This window comes from Triticum urartu, chromosome 4 (assembly GCF_003073215.2).
Source record: "Triticum urartu cultivar G1812 chromosome 4, Tu2.1, whole genome shotgun sequence".
NCBI classification, from domain to species: Eukaryota; Viridiplantae; Streptophyta; class Magnoliopsida; order Poales; family Poaceae; genus Triticum; species Triticum urartu.
In genome coordinates, this window is record NC_053025.1 from 611924439 (window position 1) to 611930968 (window position 6530).

Genomic DNA, 6530 nt, shown 5'->3' on the forward strand with positions numbered 1-6530 from the left:
ATAGCGTGATGGGCACTCTGGAAGTCTACAACTTCAAATGTCAACTTTTCTTTGCGGTAATTCTTGGAATCACCGAAAACCACATCAAGAGCAATCTGGCCGAGTGATTCAGCCTTCTTCCCAGGAATGACTCCATGGAAGCTCATGTTGCTGGCACTGAGTCTGGAGATCGGAATGCCCATCCCCTTCAACGTCTCGGCGTATAATATGTTCAAACCACTGCCACCATCCATCAGGAATTTGGTCAGTCTAGTGCCTTCAACAACTGGGTCGACCACCAAAGCTTGCCTCCCAGGGGTGGCGATGTGTGTTGGGTGGTCGGACTGGTCGAATGTTATGGCAGTCTGAGACCATTTCAGGTAACTAGGTGTCGCCGGAGCGACCATATTCACCTCTCGGTTAATAACTTTCAGTCGACTTTTGCTCTCAACATCAGCAAAAATCATCAGGGTGGAATTGACTTGAGGGTATCCGTCATCACTGTCCTCCTTGTCCTCGACCTTGTCTGACTCCTTTTCCTTTCCCTTGGGCTGCTTGCCCTGGAACTGCTGGATCAAGAGTCGACACTGCCGAGTGGTATGTTTCGGGTAAATAAAATTACCCTCTTCATCTTTCTTCGTGTGGATGAGACACGGTAAGTCCAACACATCATTTCCCTCCTGGTCTTTAACCTTTTTGGGGTTCCAAGGCCCTTTAGGTTTCCCTTTAGACTTTCCTTGGGCCAAAGCTAAAGCTTCCCCGGGAGCCGCTGGCTCGGCCTTCCGCTTCTGCTTCCGATTGGAATTGCCTCCGGTTTCTTGGGCGACTGACTTGAGCTTGCCACTTCTGAGTCGATCCTCGTCTTCACCATTAGCGTACTTGGTGGCAATCTCCATCATCCGATTCAGGGACATGTCTCCGGTTCAACCGAATTTCAAATTTAGCTCTCTGTACTCGACGCCTTCCTTGAAGGCACAAACTGCTTGGTGGTCAGGCACATTTTCCACCGAGTGATGTAACGTGATCCATCTCTGGATGTAATCCCTCAAAGTTTCATTCGGCTTTTGCACACAAGACCGCAGTTCCGTCAGTCCTGCTGGTCGCTTGCATGTGCCCTCAAATGTGGTGACGAACACTCGGGAGAGATCTTCCCAAGTGTAAATGCTGCTAGGTGCTAACTGGTTTAGCCACGCTCTGGCCGAGCCCTCCAACATGAGAAGCAGGTGCTTCATGGCCACTTCATCATTGCCGCCGCCAATCTGGATGGCCACTCGGTAGTCCTCAAGCCAAGTATCAGGCTTGGACTCGCCAGTGAACTTACTGACTCTAGTCGCCAACCTGAAATTGGGAGGAATCACAGCAGCCCTGATGGCTCTACTAAAGCACTCTGGCCCCGAAACATGTACTCTGCTGCTCAGGCGCATCTCTGTCGTGGCCTTCTCGGTGAGCCCTGTTCCTGTCGACCAGACCTTGGACGAGGATGGATCTCGCGTCAAAGCCTGGCCCTCTGGGGTCGACTGGAATCCTTCGCCCACCACTATGAGGGCGCCTGTCATCCTGCTGGCGAGGCACATACGACCCGCTCCTCGGGGCAGGCGTGGGCACTCGACGTCGACCGTCACGATAGACTCGGTGATCATACTGCTCATGGTTCCCATACTGGTCACGCCGGTCTCCACGTCCCTCATGCCTCGGGGGCGATCTCGGGCTGTGAGCCGACTGGACCGTGTCCGCAGCAACAGATCTGCTGTGAATTCTGTTCCGCGACTGAGAAACAGCGGAATTCTGATCTCCTGCTGCCCGGAGTAACACTCTGATCTGCAGCAAGCCTCTGCCAGCCTCCGACTAGGAAGGATGAATCGACTCCGCTATATGGGCCGCAGCTGCTAAATTCTGAATCGGAGTCCGATATACCTGCGGGGGCGGGAAGAGCTGACGTCGACTGGATTCGGGAACCCGTTGTCGCGCCCGCTCGTCGAGTGCTCGCTGGAGGTTCTCCAGTCGAGTGCGCTCAGCCAAGTTTGCCAGGCATGCGTCCTCCAAGGCGCGAGCTTCGGGGGTTTCTTCAATGATAGGAGTGTGCAGTGCATCCATGTTCCGGCGGCGAAGTTCTTCTCTCTGCAGCGACGTGAGAGGCTCGGGAAGATACTCCTCATGCGGACGCGACAGGTTGCCTCCTCCTGCGCCTCCGTCGGTGCGGGTAAAACTTGGGGGACTGGGCGGTCCATCGACCATCAGAACCTCCACCGCCGGATCGCTGCTGTCGCACTCGGATGCGGTCTCTTCGGAGCCAGTCGAACGGGCCGTAGAGGGATCCGTCGGGCTCGATCGCCGCGACTTGAGGGATGGCCGACTGACGGGCCACCGTGTGTCTCACCCACCACTGAAGTCTCGACCGACCGGAGCGCTTGCGCCGGCGGGAAACGGGGAGGGAGGACATCACAGGAGTCGACCGGTAAGGGGTCGACGGTTGCCGCAGGAGAACGCCGCAGATGCACGCGCGAAAGTGCGTTGCCTCGTGGACAGGAAGTGCATCCACGTCGAACGGAGCCTCCTGAAGCCAGGCAGAGTCGTCGGCGATGAACGTGAGCGCGCCGAGACGGATCTCGCGGCCCTCCACCAAAACTCCGTCGAAAACCATGATGATTCGGGTCGGAAAAGATCGCAACTCCTCCAACAAAATGCTAAAACACCTGCCCCAAGGTGGGCGCCAACTATCGTGGTTCTAACTCTGACAGTAATGTAGGGGGGTAAGTATGGAGAGGTGAGGTCTTAGCTATGGAGAGGTTGTAAGGACGCAAGGTTTACGAGTTCAGGCCCTTCTCGGAGGAAGTAAAAGCCCTACGTCTCGGAGCCCGGAGGCGGTCGACTGGATTATGTGTGTGTGAGTTACAGAGGTGCGAACCCTTGTCTCGGAGGAGGGGGGTGGCTTATATAGAGTGCGCCAGGACCCAGGCCAGCCCACATTACGAAGGGTTCAATGTGCATTAAGGTAGGGCGTTTCTGGTAACGCTAGTAATAAAGTGCTATGATGATCATAAAAGCTACTTAATGACCAACCGTTAGAGTGCGGGGCGCCTTTAGGTCTCCTAGCCGTCGAGTGGTTGGGTCTTGGTCGAGTGATTGCTTCTTGGTCGAGTGTCTTCGAGTCTGTCGAGTGGGACACCTTCAAGTCGATTGAAAGGTGATTTCTTCTAGAGATGTCCTTGGGTAGGGCAGTTAGGGCAGGTCCATGACCCTACCCTAGGTTCATAGCTTCGTCAGCTGGGAAGGAGGCCAAAAAGACCTGGGGCGGCCTTCGTCGCCGCGGCACTTCGGACACAATATCCGAAGGCTCTGATGCCCATTCCGCCTCCAAAGAGGACGAGGAGGAGGAGGAAGATGAATCCCCTGTGGGGGAAGAAAGAAGAGGACGGCCTCCGTACACTTGGAGGCCGAGCTGCCCAAAATGGGAAAGGCTCCTCTTCCGGAGGAGTCCACCGCCGCCGCCGACAGCGGCCCGGCATGGGATCCCAGGGCCAGCCCCTGGTGAACTCGTAAGTATAAAATCCGAGTACGTTTTTAGGCGTCCAGACTCATCATGGCATAGTATTTTAACCTAAGCCATATTTTTTGTAGTCCGGCAAGGTCCCGTACCAAACAATCCTCATCAGAGGATTCGCTGAGCTCAGATGCTATGGAGAGCGGGACGCCCCCAAAGGCCCCTTCCTCCAAACAGGTGCATAACACCGAGGCTTTGTCCCAGAAGGACCCGGGCCAAGGAGGAGAGGAAAAGACCATGAAGGCAGTGCCTGGAGGTCAAACCTCAGGGGCCGGACACATGGGGGAGAAGATTCCCATGGGGGCTGACGGCGGAGGCCATCCTGAGTTGGGCTCCTAGCCGGATGCAATTCCGGAGATCTGTATGGCTCCAGAATCAAGCAGGCAGCCTCCCTCGGCTGGAGGGGGCGTGCCTGTTCCATCGGCAACCTCTGTCCAACCAAAGGTGTCGGATGCTTTGTTGGTGGCACTGAAGAGCGCCTCCATCGTTGATGAACACCGTGCCCTTATGGGTGCGGTGATTGAGAAGATTCAGTCAGCTGAGAGTGGACTGAACTAAACCTGTATCAGCCTTATAAAAGGCTTTGAGGTATGTTTTATGAGTTTTTGAAGAGTGTCATAGTATAGGTAGTAGCCCCTGATACACTGTTCGGTGAAAGAAAGAACTGGACAAAGGATCTAACTTATGTTCACAGGAAGAGTCATTGAATGACATCTATTTCTCTTTTGTTATAAGCATACGTCTGTAGCAGCTGCTGCTTCTCATACTGTGGAGATCTCCAAGCTAAATCAAAGTCTGGAGCGGGCCAAAGAAGAAATTGGCCAATTTAGAATGCAGTTGAGAAATAAACAAGGTATGCACAAGTCTTTTTCGCGTTTATTGTGAATGAATTTTCAATATGAACTAAGCCACATGATTTGCGCTAGGGATTGTGACCGAAGTTGAAGCCCTTAAGAAGGTTGTGGTCGAGGCCGAGAAAAAGGCAGCCACAGAGCAGGCTCTTCGTGAGAAGCACGAGGCCAGGGTTATTAGAGCTGAGTAGGAGCTGCAAGAGGCCGTGAGGAAGTGCGAGACCTTGGAGCAGAGTTTAACGGAGAAAGAATCCGAACTCACCAAGGCACATCAGGCCACGAGCGATGCCTGGGGGAAACCCAAAGCGCCCCGCAGGGGATCCAAGAGGCGAGAAAGATCGCGGTGGGTAAGGTTTTTTTCCATGTAAAGTAAGTATTTGAGGGGAAAACTATGTTTCTAATTTTGAATCCGGATTTCTCATGGGTATTTGCCGAGCTACCCCGCAGCATATCCGACGCCGCCCAATTCTACCGAGACGAAGAAAGGAACATTGTAGATAAGCTCTTCTGGTCGCAGTATTTGGCACCGAATTATCCGGTGCCTTTTGCCGATCAACTGAAACAGCTGATCGAACTGCATATGGCGGCGGAACTAGCCATGAAAGTTTTGGTTATCCGGCTATGGCCTGCCGAGCCGATTCCCAGCAGCTACTTCGGGCTCGTGAAGCGGCTTGTAAGCGCTTGCCCTCGACTTGACGTCGTCAAGCGGTCGGTCTGTATAGAAGGTGCGCGAATGGCCTTCGCCCGCGCAAAGGTGCACTGCGGGAAGATGGATGCTGAAAAGATGATGACCGAAGGACCGCCAGAGGGGAAGGAGCACCGCAAGCCCGAATTGTATTATGAGAGTGTCCTGAAAGGATCCTACCTTGCAGCGGAGCTATGCGCCAAGGACATTATATTTCCATGAATGCCAATCATGTTGTCCTTTGTAATGTTTGAACAAGGTCATTTATTGATTGCCTGTTATATAAAAGTTTACCCTCCTGTGCGGCTGTTTTATATGTTAAACCTGAGAGTTGGCTAGTCGTCGGCTTCTGCCCCCACATAAGAAGTACGGGGGTGTTTGGGATAAACCTGAGCACTCTTTATCCCAGTTTTGGGTCCTTCAAAGGAGGTGCTCAGCACGACGAACCAGGCAATCGGACTATAGGGCTTTATCACTCTCACTTAGCCATAGGAGCTTTAGTAAGGTAGGTGCAGCCCCTGGTGTTCGGAAGACCATACTAGGGGCTCTATAAGCACCTGATCGGAGGAAAAACCGATCCGTCACACGCTGCATTGGTTATGGCATTATGCGGGAGAAATCCTTAAAGATTTTGTGACCTCTCGAACAGCTGACCAGCTCTCGCCGTATCATGACAGATAGTTTTCGTCTTTCTCTACTGAGGTTCTCGTCCAGAAGAACTGGGACACAATCGCAGTAGTTCTCCCAGTGCTACCTTAGCCGATATAGCGGAACATAAGGTACCAAAACATGGGAGCCGGGCAAACCCAACTATTGACCCAAGACATGATTTGGAGCTGATGCATATAATGCTATGGGTTCGGGGTGCCGAACTTCCATGAAGGTGTTCGGACTTTATTGCCGTGTTATGGGTAAAACGAAGCCCCTGGCATATTTTAAGGCATATCGCTATGTGCGGATGCCACTTGACGAAAGAATTTCAATAAGAAATAACAGCAGGTAGACATCATATAAATCCACATGTTGTATTTAAATAGTACGTCTATGCGTATGGGTACAAGTAATGTGATAAAAAAAGGAATATGATTGCGGAACCTGCTGAGACCAGGGGGAAGAGGCTGAGTGTGGATCCGTAATATAGCCGGATGGTCATTGCGGGGAATGTCTAAGGATTCCCTTGCGCGTTCAAGCTGCCCCCGTATAGCCCGTCCTGGTCGGTGCGAAGGTGAACCTGCGAAGGAAATGTAAGAAATATTTGCGCGCCGGAGAGCGGTTGAGCCGCTGAATGCGGCCTGTCCTGGCCTTCGCCGGAGTGTTTAATTGAGCTCTAGACGAGCCGGGTTATCCTTCCACGAAGTAGTTCGGAGTCCCTTGACGGTGTCCGGGAGCCTAGACGTCGACTCGAGGTTCGGCTACAAGGTGCTGCTCGTTGCTTCTGCTGCTAAGGCAGTGGTGTATTTGCTGGTGTCGAGGG